This window comes from Chiloscyllium plagiosum, unplaced genomic scaffold, assembly GCF_037043375.1.
Source record: "Chiloscyllium plagiosum isolate Xiang-an unplaced genomic scaffold, Cpla_swu_hap1 HiC_scaffold_6, whole genome shotgun sequence".
Taxonomy (NCBI): domain Eukaryota; kingdom Metazoa; phylum Chordata; class Chondrichthyes; order Orectolobiformes; family Hemiscylliidae; genus Chiloscyllium; species Chiloscyllium plagiosum.
This window is the reverse complement of record NW_028270144.1, coordinates 6,241,426-6,255,851: the sequence shown is the minus strand read 5'-3', so window position 1 is coordinate 6,255,851 and position 14,426 is coordinate 6,241,426. Positions and strand designations below refer to the sequence as shown.

The window sequence follows — 14,426 nt, the reverse complement described above, 5'->3', positions numbered from 1 at the left end:
GAAATGGAACACTGATTGGCCATTACAATTTCTTTCATTTTTCTGATGCCTGAAAGTGGCTGTGTTTTCCTCACATGGACACAGCTTCACCAGGTCAGACAGGTCCAAAGAGACTAGAGCAGGCATGGTGCAGGTGAAAGCCTTGCTGCTGTATCTTCGAAGCACTGAGGCTTCCTCCTCAGAAGACGAGGTGGAAGACGAGATGTGGATTGCCAAAACTGGCTGTATAGCACCAGAGGACATAATCTCAGAATTAAAGGCCACACATTTAAGACAGAGATAAGGAAGGATATCTTCTTTCAGAATCTGTGGACTTCTTTACTGCCGATTTTTTCAAGATTGAGATTGACAGATTTTTGATCAGTGAGGGAATCAAGACCAAAAACCAAGAGTTGAGGATTATTAGATTTTTGACTGATGGAGTAGACTTAATGAACTAAATGGCTTAGTTCTGTTCCTACATCTTACGGTCCTGCCTCTGGTGATACGATTGTTCCTGCGATGGGACAGAAAGAGTTTTGAGTGTAATGGACGTGGATGGGAGGGGCATCTTTGATGGTCAGGCAGACAAAGGGTGAGTTGCTTCTCCTTACAACAGCATGTACTTCTGGGAGTCTCGGGAGTGGGGCTGGGGGGAAGGGGACTGAGAGTGTGATAGGTGGATGGAGGTAGGGGTAAAGGTGATAGGGCAGAGGAGAGGGTGGAGTGGATAGGTGGGAAAATAGATGGACAGGTAGGACAGGTCATGAGTGTGGTGCTGAGCTGGAAGGTTGGAACTGGGTTAAGGTGGGGGGAGGGGAAATGAGGAAACTAATGAAATCCACATTGATGCTGTGGTGTTGGAGGGTCCCAAGGCAGAAGACAAGGTGTTCTTCCTCCTGGCATCGGGTGGTAAGGAAGTGGTTCTGGTGGCGGGGTGTGTTTGTAGGTAACGGAAATAACGGAAGATGGTGCGATGTATACGAAGGTTGGTGGGGTGGAAGATGAGGACCAGGGGGTTCTGTCCTTGTTGTGGTTGGAGGGGTGAGGTTCAAGGGCAGAGGTGCAGGAAGTAGGGGAGATGTACTGGAGGGCATCATCAAGCACGTGAGAGGGGAAATTGCAGACTTTAAAGAAGGAGGCCATCTGGTATGTTCTGTGGTGGAACTGGTCCTCCTGGGAGCAGATGCGGTGGAGGCAGAGGAATTGGGAATAAAGGATAGCATTTTTAAATAAGGCACGCTGGGAGGAGGTGTAATCCAGGTAGCTATGAGAGCTGGTGGGTTTGTAGAAAATGTCAGTGTTGATTCGATCACCGTTGATAGAGATTGAGAGGTGCAAGAAAGGGGAGGGAGGTGTCAGAGATGGTCCAGGTGAATTTAAGGTCAGGGTGGAATGTGTTGGTGAAGTTGATGAACTGTTCAACCTCCTCGTGGGAGCACGAGGTGGCACCAATGCAGTCATCAATGTAGTGGAGGAAAAGGTGGGGAGTGGTGCCGGTGTAATTACGGAAGGTGGACTGTTCCATGTAGCTGATGAATAGACAGGCATAGCTGGGGCCCATACGGCTACCCCTTTCATTTGGAGGAAGTGGGAGGTTTCGAAGGAGAAATTATTGAGGGTGAGGACCATTTCAGCCAAACAAATGAGTGTCAGTGGAAGGGAACTGGTGGGGAAGTCAGGAGAGGAAGAAACGGAGGGCTTGGAGGCCCTGGTCATGGCGGATGGAGGTGTATAGGAACTGAATGTCCATGGAGAAGATGAGGCGTTGGGGGCCAGGGGAACAAAAGTCTTGGAGGAGGTGGAGGGTGGGTGGTGTCCCGGACGTATGTGGGGAGTTCCTGGACTGGGGGGTTAGGACAGTATCGAGGTATGTGGAGATGAGTTTGGTGGGGTAGGAGCAGGCTGAGACGACGGGTCGGCCAGGGTGGTCCGGCTTGTGGATCTTGGGGAGGAGGTAGAACCGGGCGGTGCAGGTTCCCGGACTAGGAGGTTGGAAGCTGTGGGTGGGAGATCTCCTGAGGTGATGAGGCTGTGTACGGTCTGGGAGGGGATGGGCTGTGAGGGCATGGTCAAGGGGCAGTAGGAGGAGGTGTCTTTGATTGGCACCTGTCTTCAGCGGGGTAGAGGTCAGTGCGCCAAATTACCACTGCACCCCCCCCCCCACCCCCCACCACCTTGTTCTGCTGGTTTGTTGGTGAGCTTGAGGTTGGAGCGGAGGGAGTGGAGGGCTACGCATTGCGAGGGTGAGAGGTTGGAGTGGGTGAGGTGCGTGGAGAGGTTGAGGCGGTGCATGTCCCAGTGGCAGTTTGAAATAAAGAGATCGAGGCAAGTAACAGACCAGGTGGATGTGTTGGAGGTGGGTGAAGGGGTTCTTGGAAAGTGGGCGGGAGTCTTGGTGGGAAAAGTAAGCTCCGAGGCGGACGTAGCGGGAGAAGTGTTCAATGTCTCAATGCATGTTGAATTCATTGATCCGGGAATGGAGGGGGATGAAGGTAAGTCCTTTGCTGAGGACTGATCATTCGTCCTCAGTGAGGGGGAGGTCTGGAGGGACGTTGAAAACTCGGCAGGGCTGGGAACTAGGACCTGGGGTAGGTGTGGAGCTGGGAGTGGGGGTGGAGCCTGTAACTAGAGTGGGCCTGGTAATGGAATGACCGGAGGATGACGTCATTTACGAAAGTGACGCTCACCCTGGGCGTCGGGGCGGGAGGGGAAGTGGTGACTGTGGGGTCTGTGGAGGGATGTGTGGGCGGTGTACAGGTGAGTGGTGTCAGTGGGGGTGGAAGTGGTGTCAACGACGGCAGCTGCCTATACCACCCAGCCAGTCTGGCTGACCCAAAACACTTCACCTCATTCTTGGTCTCTTTGCCACTTCATGCCACGGCATTCCATTAACATGGAAGTGGCACCTCACCTCCTACCCCCTTCCTACCTGGCACCCTCCTCCCTAATCACCTGTCATCTTACCCTTCCGGCATCCTAAACTGCCACTTGCTTACACACTTTCCTTTGGACAGCGCCTGTCAAAGTGGTTTTCCGTCATTCTGGACCTTTATGTTTGAGAACATGGCAGCTGACTGCTCAGTAAAGAGGGTAAGTTTGCCTTCAGACAGTTCTGTAACACTAGGGAACTGCTCACATTGAAGCATGGCTCCATATTTGTGAAGGAGCCCTCATCAGAATCTGCTGTCAAAAATGCAGAGCTCTCTTTCATGGAGATATAAAAGGATCCCTCAGAAAATCTGGACAATTATGTTAGAACTACAATGGCTATTGTCCTACCACCAGCTAAAAAACCAGGCAGTAATGATGATCAAAGACATATGCTTCTTGTTTTGACCATTTGCTCACTGATGTTTACAGTTTGTCAGTTTATCTCAAAACTATAATGACACAACCTGAACATCCTCACAAACATATTTCTTGGAGTCATTCTTTATAAAGTGAACATGATCTTAACCAATTATGATTACAAAATGAGCCAAAATTCTTTCCAAACCAGATGGGCAAAAATCCTGAAAGCCAAGAAAATTTTCATGGCTTTCCAGGAAAATTGTGCTGCTTAAAGTTGCTTGTTATAAAGAACTCATTTACCTTGAACAGGGACAATTGCCAATTTTTTAATCTTTTGCGCACGATACCTGCTGAGAATACTCTCAATCCCTGGCAACTATAATGTATTGGTGAAGCAGATTTTTTTAAAAAAATTCATGTACAACAACAATAGGTTACAGTATGCAGTAATGTAATTACTTCTTTCTTGCATTTCTTGGCGTGTGTCCATTTATATAATATACTGATGAGAGAGAGGACTGTTACTGTTGGTTAATGGAACATTTTCAGTCACCAGTGTCAGCATACCATTTTAGATATAGAGTAAAATTCCTTTAATATGTTCTAACATTGTCCCTTAGGCCAGCTTCAGAAGAATACACTAATGCGCTGTGACATTTTCCCATTTCCTACACCAGTCACCCTGTGGCCTGTTTGATAGAGTCAGACCGAATTAAGGTAGTTTGTGGTGTCAGATAATGTTCATGAGAACAAAATTGTTCAAATTTCTTTCAGTATAGTACTGTTACACTCAAGGTAAGTTACTTTAACAAACTGAATATAGCTTTTATTGAAGAAGTGGTGTTTGTTTGTAAAGAGAAAACACAGTTGGTAAACAAGCAAGTAGGGAGAGACACACTGACTGATCCAACAAGCTTACTCATGAGTCTTGCTTCATACAATCCCTACAGTGTAGAAGCAGACCATTCAGCCCATCGAATCCACACCAAGCTCCGAACTGCATCGCGCTTAGACCCATCCCCTTAACTCTGCATTTCCCTTAACTAATCCACTTACCCTACACATCCCTAAACACTATGGCACAGCCCACTGACCTAACCTGCAACATCTTTGTGGGAGGAGACCAGAGCACCCAGAGGAAACCCACCTAGACCCGGGAAAAAACTCCACACAGCCGAGGCTGGAATGGAACGCAGGTCCCTGGTGCTGTGAGGCACCGTGCCACCCATGCTTTTTCTATATGACAATTGGTATCTAAAACAGTTAACTGATATGACAACATAAGCTCCCCCCTTGCAGGATGCTCCTGGGTGCAGCTAACCAGATTCAGGGTGCTCCTATATCTTTAACAATATTATGTTACCAATTGCTCCTTTACTAAGTTCATGTAACTAACAGTAATGCATGTTTTTCCTTAGATTGAGCTTGATATCTCTCAGGAAGGCATCATGTTTATTTGTTGGAATGTAACAAGTTAATAAATACTGCACAATAAATCTTTTCCGTTTTCAAGATTGAGCTTAACCTCTGCTGAAGACATCTTCACATCTTGGGCATCTTCCCATGGATGGTGTTTGTAACTTAGATTAATGGATGAAATTACTCCAGGAAGGCTGGTATCCTGTCACCAAGTCACCCTTCATTTACACGTGCACAGTGTATGACACTGACCGAGCTAGCACAGAGCTGGCCCCTGGAGTGAGCAGAACCTTTGACACTCCTGATTATATCTGTCAGCCAGAGCTGCCTAATTGGGCCAGGTCAACAGCCCCAGTCAAGGAACTCATATTCAATGAGGTCCACCTGGCTGACCACATTGCAATTACTGGAGTCAGCACACTCTGGGTGAGAGAGGAACATTTCCTGGTAGCTGGTGTAGGAATTGAACTCACACTGTTTGGCATCAATCCATAATGAACACTAGCTATCCAGCCAACTGAGCCAGCCAGGTCCCACTAAGGACAAAGGGAACTCTATCATGATTCAGAGAGAAATGGGAAGGGGTGAGTGAAGAGATTTACTAAATGGAAAACAATGTTGAAAGCCCTGTTGACCATGTGTAATGCAATCCTCATTGAGGGGAAATAAAAGACAAACACAAAATTCCATATTCCATGGAAACTTTCTTTTGACAGAGTCCAGTAATAAAAGAATCACAATTTTATTAACAGGTGAAAGTTAGAGTCCTGTCGCAGTTTTGTGTCATTCCATTCCAGGATAATCTCTAAAGCTGTAAGACAGCATGTTGTGTAGATTCACCAAGCTGCTGTTACTGATGGGCAACTATTATTCTGAGAGGGCACTTAAAGTAAAGGGATCATTTCTATTGAAGTAGACAAGGCCAAAACTTTAAAAAGGTTTTAAAACTGTGAAGGATATTTTATGCAATGAATTAAAAAAAGGATTTATTTGGCTATTCAGTGATGATGGCGTTATCAATTTAAAATAATCATAAAGGCAAGTGGGAGAGATGTTAGAAAATAAATTCTCTTACCGTATCATAGTTACTTCAGATAACAATTAAAAGATGCAATATTTAATTCAAGGAAAAATTGAATAAATAATTGAAGTAAAGGATGAACTGAAGCAGTTGGGAGAAAATGAAAGTGGTAATTTTCATTTTGAAATGCTGCCAGAGAATTAGCACAAGACAGACTGAATGTTTGTTTGGCTCTCCAGTTTCTTGTGAAGGAAAAGTAACTCCACCATTTTTCAACATAGATCAAATGACCTGATCAAGTGTAAGACTGTGAATTAACTCTCCGAAATCTGAGTGTAATCAAGCGTCCAGTATAAGTCAATTGGTGATAAAGATATCTCATCAGACCAAGTAACATCAATTAGAAGTAGCTGTAGTGATAAGGCTGATTTAATTATAATGTAATCAGCAGGACCAAATCTGCAAGCAGACCAATACAACATTAAGGCAGATGTTCTTCAATGTGAATACTAAGCTTCTTTCACTTTCTCACCAGCTAACATATATTTGGAAAATGCTCAGTAACTTACAATATCATCAAGTGTTTTGAATCATGAACTTTATTCATTTTTATAATATGAAATTTTATTTAATTTTTATTCAGAACAAAAATAAGTACATCATTAATAATGGGTTGAAATTTGCTGACAAAATAATAGTGAGTTTTAACATTCTGCCTTTTATTAGAGTATAAATCACCCAGCAACTTGTGGTAATGAAGCAAGGTCCCATGAGTTGATAATCAGTGCAAATTACTGGGCGATTTGCAGTGCTGCACGGTTAGAAACAATGCAGTTATCGGAAACTAACTCAGAGCCATGGAAAAATAGAGCACAGAGGGAACCATTCAGCCCAATGTTTCCATACTGTTTTCCTTGAAAGGAATTAGGAATTTGTAATTAATTTCTGTTGCTTCCAGTTAGATCCACTTCCTTCATATAGGTCAACATGATTCTGTTCTGAGGAAGGGTCACTGGACCCGAAATGTTAACTCTCATTTCTCTCCAAAGATGCTGCTAGACTTGTTGAGCTTTTCCAACAATTTCTGTTTTTGCTTCTTTTCTCTCTCCAGCATTTATCAGATTCCTTTTAAAAAGTAATGTCCCCCTGACTGGTCCCTTGAATTGTCCATGTGTTCATGCAGGTGGCTTGATAAAGAGCTGCTAAACACTGTATCCCACCCCACTTCCCAGGAATATAATGAATGTCTCTTGAAGCAGCCATTTGATGGGACTTCAACAACTTGAATTGATCCCTTAACAGTTTCAGGACAGTTCCAAGATACCCAAATCACACCCTCCCTTTGGGAAGATCAGCAAGTCTGGAAATGACTATTTTTCGCCCTACCTATCCTCAGCTCCAGTCCCACCTAGGATGGGATAATCCAGTCCTTCATCTCACCCAGCATTTATTTCAAGTTGGAAAGGTCAATCTGTTAGTTCACTGTTTCACACTTTTCATCGTGTTTACATTATTTAAAAATAGTTTTAAAATAGAGAGGTTATGCTGCAGCTGTATAGGATGCCAGTGAGGCCAGGTACGTGGAGTACCATGTATAGTTTTGGTCTCCTTACTTGAGAAAGGATATAATGGAGGGAGTGCAGAGGAGGTTCACTAGTTTGATTCTAGAGTTGAGGAGGTTGGTTTATGGGGAGAGATTGAGTAGCCTGGGATTATATTCATTGGAATTTCGAAGAATGAGAGGGGACCTTGAAGAAACATATACAATTATGGGCGAGGTGACCTACTCCTACTCATACGTCTTATGTTCTTATCTTTTAACAATCAATTATGTGCATAACATTTAATGGGTGAACCCTCTTCAGCATAGCCATTGTGCAGTATCTCACCTAAAATGTTTGCCAGATAAAATACTAGATTCACTACATTCAAAAGAGCCTGTGTTTAACAGCGAAAGTACTTTTATAAACCTCTTTATTTTCAAAACATTTTCCATTTTCCAGGCTGTGACGAAATCAATTCCATGGGAATAACTCCGAGGAACTTCGGCATGTGAAGTGTCACAAAAAATTGAGCAGGTCTTTGGGTAACCTAACGATAGGAGCTTAATTATGCACTTCTCCAGTTTTAAGACTTTTTACTGGTTTATTTGTCAATAAATCATTTTCTACAATAGGATGTTTCACCATAATACTTAGCTTGAATATGTTAAATGAGAATCTGGTCCAGTCTGAATGCTCAATGATTTTCTTAGGCTACTTCATATATAAGGAGAAAGTGAGGACTGCAGATGCTGGAGATCAGAGCTGAAAATGTGTTGCTGGAAAAGCACAGCAGGTCAGGCAGCATCCAAGGAGCAGGAGAATCAACGTTTCGGGCATGAGCCCTTCTTCTTCCTGCCCGAAATGTCGATTCTCCTGCTTCTTGGATGCTGCCTGACCTGCTGTGCTTTTCCAGCAACACATTTTCAACTACTTCATATATAACATCATTTATCCACGATAAGTCTGATTAGCTGGGATATGAGCAATAACAAAAGTTAGCCCAGATCAGGTATGCTTAACAACCAAACTAATATGTTTAATAGCTCCGCAACCCCGACTCCAATCTAAATCCTGCCTTAATCTTAATAACGTCACATTTCTGAAATTCTGTCGTTCCAGCCCATTATTATTGAGTTGCAGCACAAAGAGCTGGCTTGAAAGTTTTTCATTCTGATGCCAATAAAAAATGCAGGGTTTCTTTCTGATTAAACACATTGCATTTTCAGCAAAACAGATCTCGCTGAAAAGTAATATTTACAAAAATCAGATCATAGATGTATTTGTCGAGAGTGTGGTGCTGGAAAAGCACAGCAGGTCAGGCAGCATCCGAGGAGCAGGAGAATCAATGTTTCGGGCATAAGCCCTTCATCAGGAATGAGGCTTGTGGGTTGGGGCTGAGAGATAGATGTATTTGTTTTGGTTTCTTAGGTTTCCTTCCACCTCTACTACCTCATTGGACAGTTTCTCTCTGCGAAATATCACTTTGTGCCCAGTGTTGATCTTATGTTAATCGATCTGTAAGTATATGATCAAAAGAACTAGAGCAAAATAAGAACACTTTTCCAGCTGTGGAAGTGCTCACTTTAACATCATTCCTCAAAACCCATAGCAACTGGCCTCGTTTTAAACTTACTGTCACATCTGTCATCGGTTTCCACCAATTAGACAAAAGAGGTTGTTCTTTACCTGGAACCTCATCCAACCTACGTCTCTACTTCCCTTTGTTATGTCTCTTGTTTAGTTTATTGGCAGTAACAAGAACTTTTGAACTATCAGAACTTCTCTGCTTCTCATACTGTTTGAAGACTATGCAGTGGCTTGTATTTCAATGTGTAAGTTATTCAAGCTTTACCTCTATTTGCATTTAATGTCTGTCGGACCATCAACTAAAGACACTTTGCTGTTTTACTGGAGGGTGTTTCTGCAGTATCTTGTCATCTTCTGACCCCTGGACCCACGATCAGTACTTGCACTGGACCTTCTTAGTCTCCAGTTTCTCACCACATTCCACCACAACAAGATTAAAGCAGGAGAAACGGGTTCAAATTCATGAGACATTGGCACCAGTACTGGGGAAGGAGGGTGCTGTCCCAATGGGATAGACACCTTCTGAATCAGGCTGGGACCAGAGTGCTGGTGAATCACATATCTAGTGCTGTGTGATCCAGGGCTTTAAACTAAATAGTGGGGGTATGAGTTCGGTTGCACTTAAATTTAAGGACAAAGTTGAAGGGTTGAGTGGGGGGAGAGGGCTCAGCAGAGGTTATTAAAGTTTCCAGAATAAGTAAAAGGACAGAATATGGAAAGAGTCAGGAATTTTCGGGCATGGCAGATAAAGAGGCAGTGAATGCAGGATTGAGGGTACTGGTGTACTTAAATACATCCAGTGTATGAAACAAGGTAAATGAGCTTATGATGCAGATTAAAATTGGCAAGTACAGTAATGTGGGTAACACAGGGATGAGGCTGCAAGGAGATCAGGACTGGGAAATCCACTTTTAGAACACCATGTACAATTCTGGTCATCTTTCCATAGGAAGGATGTTGTTAAACTTGAGATGGTGCAAAACAATGACTTACTAGTATGTTGCTGGGACTGGAGGGTTTAAGCTTTAGGGAGAGGCTGAATAGGCTGCGGCTATTTCCCTTGGAGTGTCAGAGGCTGAAGTGTGACCTTATTGAGGTTTATCAAATCATGAGGGACATTGTTAGGGTGAATAACCAAGGCCTTTTTCCTATGGTGATGGAGTCTAAAACTAGAGGGCATTGATTTAAGGTGAGAGGGGAAGAATTAAAACGGACCTGAGGGGTAACGTTTTCATGTGGAGGATAGTGTCGGTATGGAATGAGCTGCCAAAGGAAGTGGTGGAGGCTGTACAATTACAATTACAACATTTAAAAGGCATCTTTAGATTTTTTTTTTTTTAGATTACTTGCAGTGTGGAAACAGACCCTTCGGCCCAACAAGTCCACACCGACCCGCCGAAGCGCAACCCACCCATATCCCTACAACCTAACACTACAGGCAATTTAGCATGGCCAATTCACCTGACCCACACATCTTTGGACTGTGGGAGGAAACCGGAGCACCCGGAGGAAACCCACGCAGACACGGGGAGAATGTGCAAACTCCACACAGTCAGTCGCCTGAGTCGGGAATTGAACCCAGTTCTCTGGCGCTGTGAGGCAGCAGTGCTAACCACTGTGCCACCGTGCCGCCCTTTAAAAGGATGGATATATGAATAAGAAAGGTTTAGAGGGATATGGGCCAAATGCTGGCAAATGGGACTAGGTCAGAATGGGATGTCTGATCAGTGCAGATGAGTTGGATTGAAGGGTCTGTTTCTGTCCTGTATGCCTCTATGATTCTATGACTATCCAAAGATGAGCATCCTATCGAAAGGATAGGCAGATGGGTAGAGGGGGCAGTGCTGACACTTAGTAAGAAATGAAATTAAATTGACAGCAGGAAGTGATAGAGAGTTGGAAGGCATAATGTGTAGGTTGGGAAAGTGCAAAGGGGAAAAAGACCCCGATGGCAGTCATGTACAGCCTCCTAGGGTAGCCAGGATGTAGTGCAGAAAATAAATCATGTAAGGAAGGCACTATAATCATGGGGGACTTCAATATACAGTTGGACAGTGAAAAGCAAGGTGATAATGAATCTTGAAGAAAGGAATTTGTGGAATATCGACAAGATGTTTTTTGGAGCAGCTTATGGCAGAACCCACAAGGGAACAGGCAATACTGGATTTGGTGATGTGTATTGAGACAGACCTGTTTAGGGAGCTTAAGGTGAAGGAATTCCTCAGACCATAATATGATAGAATTCACGCTGCAGTTTGAGAGGGAGAAGCACAGTATTACAATTGAATAAAGATAACTGCAAAGAGATGAGGGAGGAGCTGGCCAGATTGATTGGAAGTAGAGCCTAGCAAAGAAGACAGTGGAGCAGCAATGGCAGAAGTTTCTGGGAGTAAGTTGGGAGGCACAGCAGAAATTCATCCCGAAGGAGATGAAGCATTCTTAGGGGCAAAACAACCATGGCTGAAAAGGGAAATCAAGGAGAACATGAAAGCAAAAAAAAAGTACATAATGTGATGAAGATTAGTGGAAACCAGCAAGAAGATAACTAAAAAAAGCAAGAAAGGGGAGAAGATGAAATATGAGAGGAAGATAACTAAAAAAGGGATTGTAAGAGTTTTATTAGAGATAAATAAGATAACAGAGAGTGAAAAGTGGACATCGCACAGCTGGAAAATAAGGCTGGAGAAGTGGCAACATGGAGCAAAGAAATGAAGGTGAAACTGAATAGGTACCTTGCATTGGTTTTCACACTGAAGGCACCAGTAACGTATTAGAACATCAAGGAAGTCAGGGGAAGAGATAAATGTAATGACCATGACTAAGGTGACGATGCTGGGAAGATTAAAGATCTGAAGGTAGATAATTTACCTGGACCAGACGACTACACCCCAGAGTTCTAAGGGAGATAGCTGAGGCGTTGGTAAAGGCAATCACTGGAGTCAGGGAGGGTGCAAGGGGAACTGGAAAATGGGTGACATAACATCTCTTCTTAAGACAAGAGGAGGCAGAGGAAATTATAGGCCAGTTGGCCTGACATCAGTTGCCGATAAGAGTTTAGAGTCCATTGTTAAGGATGGACTTGCGGAGTTCTCGGAGGTACATGGTAAAAATAGTCAGCACAGCTTCATCAAGGAGAGGTCATGCCTGTCAAATCTTTTTGAATTCTTTAAGGAGCAAGTTAGACAAAGGAGAGTCAGTGGATATAGTCTATTTGGATTTCCAGATGTCCTGAGATAAGGTGTCATGCAGGAGGCTGCTAAATCAGGTAAGAGGCCATGGTATTCAGGTCAATGTACTGACATGGATAGAGGATTGGCTCACTGACAGAAGGCACAGGCAATATAAGGGTCTTTTTCAGGATGGCAGCCGGTGTAGATCTGCAGGGATCTCTGTTGGAACCACAACTATTCATGTTATTCATCAATGATCTGAATGAAGGAACTGAGGGTATTGTGATAAGTTTGAAGATGAGACAATGATAGGTGGAGACAGGTTGTGCTGAGGAAGCAGGGAGGCTGCAGGAGGACTTGGGCAGGTCAGGAGAGTGGGCAAACAAGTAACAGATGTAACACAATATGGTGATCTGTGAGCTTATACACATTTTCAGGAAGAATAGAGGTGTAGACTATTTTAGAAACAGGGAAAAGCTTTGGAAATCTAAAGCATGAAGTGACTTAAGAGTCCTAGTTCAGAAGTTTGTCAATATTAATAGGAAGGTTCAGCTGGCAGTAAAGAAAACAAATGTAATGTCAGCATTCATTTCAAGAGGGCTTGAATACAAGAGTAGAGATCTACTGCTGAGGCTGTATAAGACATTGGTCAGACTGGAATATTGTGAACAGGTTTGGAATGTGTGCATAAGGAAGGTTCGTGTTGGAGGGGTTCAGAGAAGGGAGAGATGTCTAAGAGCATCCTCAAGTTCTGTGTTCAGAAGTGCAATTTGAGCACTTCACCACACGTGTGGGAGAGATCAGAGACCACTCCTTTGTGTGGGGCCCAGTCACCCTTTTAATATCCAGCTCAGATTGGAAGAGAGGTCAATGATGCTCTAGCTCCTCTGTGGGATACAGCATTTTTATACATTTGCATTACAATAATTGTATGCAACATTGTCACTGTTCTTTCCTCTTAATCTGTGAAACACTTGATCAATGATGGACACCTCTGCAGACAACCCTAGGTTCCCCATGACCTTACAATGTTTACCAGTCATCGTTATCGTCAGGCCTTGGGATCTTACAATGTATCCCATCAATTCATATTCCAAAGTTAACAGCTATACTCTTTTTCTGACATTTCCCAGACTTTCTTATCTCTAAGGGCTGCTCGAATTCTGTTATTCATTTTATTAATTGCTATCCCTGTCTCATTCTGTTACCCATCTTATATTTCCTATTGCCCTGATCACAGGTGATACAAAAGGGTCAGGTAGACACTGTTCCTCTATCTTACAGCTACAATTTAGCTGATTCTACTCACATACTGTGTTCTGTGATGAAAGTTACTGCCTCTACTCTGACTAACTCTTTACCTAACAAGACAACATACCTTTCATTGATACAACTAAAACTCAACCACTGTCACAGTTTAATGAACTTGTCTGATCTCCTAGATTTTTATGAGCCATAATCCCACCTTTATCATCTGCCTCTGCTATTATGGGATCCTACTTTTCTCTTTCATGCTTACTACAAATTTCAGGCTCTCTGTTCTTAGACATTTCGTATTAAACTGCATCCTATAGACCTCTGCAGCTGCTGTTTCTGCAGAACTTCCTGTATATTAATTTGTAAAATTCTTTGTTCAAAGTAGACCCTGTTACATTGGATTATCACTCTTCTCAATGCTACCATTATTCTAACTTGTGACCTCAAATAAATGCTGGAGCAGGCAAACTAAATCTGTTACTGCGTCCATATTTATGTCAATGCCGAGCACTACTCTGGCCACATTTATGCCAATCTGATCAGGGACTACCTCAACAAGAAGTTTACAAGAATGATCCCAGGGATGAAGGTCTCATCATATGAGGAGCAGTTGAGGACTCTAGCTCTGTACTCAATGGAGTTTAGAAAGTTGAGGGGAAATCTGAGAATACTGAGAGGCCTGGATAGAGTGGACATGGAGAAGATGTTTCCAATGGTGGGAGAGACTGGGACCACAGGGCACAGCCTCAGAGTGGGGAGCGATCCTTTAGAACTGAGATGAGGAGGGATTTCATCATCCAGAGAATGGTGTCTCTGTGGAACTCATTGCCACAGAGGGCTGTGGAGGCCAAGTGTGTTTAAGACAGAGACAGAGAGGTTCTTAATTAGTAAGGAGATCAAGAGCTACAAGGAGAAGGCAGGAGAATGGGGTTGGGAAACATAGTCGCCATGATCAAAAGACTGAACAGACTCGCTGAGCCGAATGGTCTACTCTGCTCTTATATTTTCTGGATAGTCTGCTAGCCCATAGAGCTCAATTCTTGGCTAACCAACAAACAATATTTAAACTTACCAGTAACTTTTCCAGCACTGGACCATTCTTGAATCTCGTCAAGAGTGTGGTGCAGGAAAAGCACAGCAGGTCAGGCAGCTTCC

The 14,426-nt window shown here is 43.5% G+C and overlaps 1 long non-coding RNA gene across 1 annotated transcript in view; it reads left to right on the top strand.

The window, feature by feature from the left end:
- The first annotated feature begins 8,973 nt into the window (after positions 1-8,973).
- The window catches only part of LOC148149701 (uncharacterized), a 52,784-nt gene continuing 47,331 nt past the window's right edge, over positions 8,974-14,426 (top strand). The window contains exon 1 of the long non-coding RNA XR_015757318.1: positions 8,974-9,089. This is a non-coding gene — a long non-coding RNA (uncharacterized LOC148149701). The remainder of the gene's footprint in view (positions 9,090-14,426) is intronic.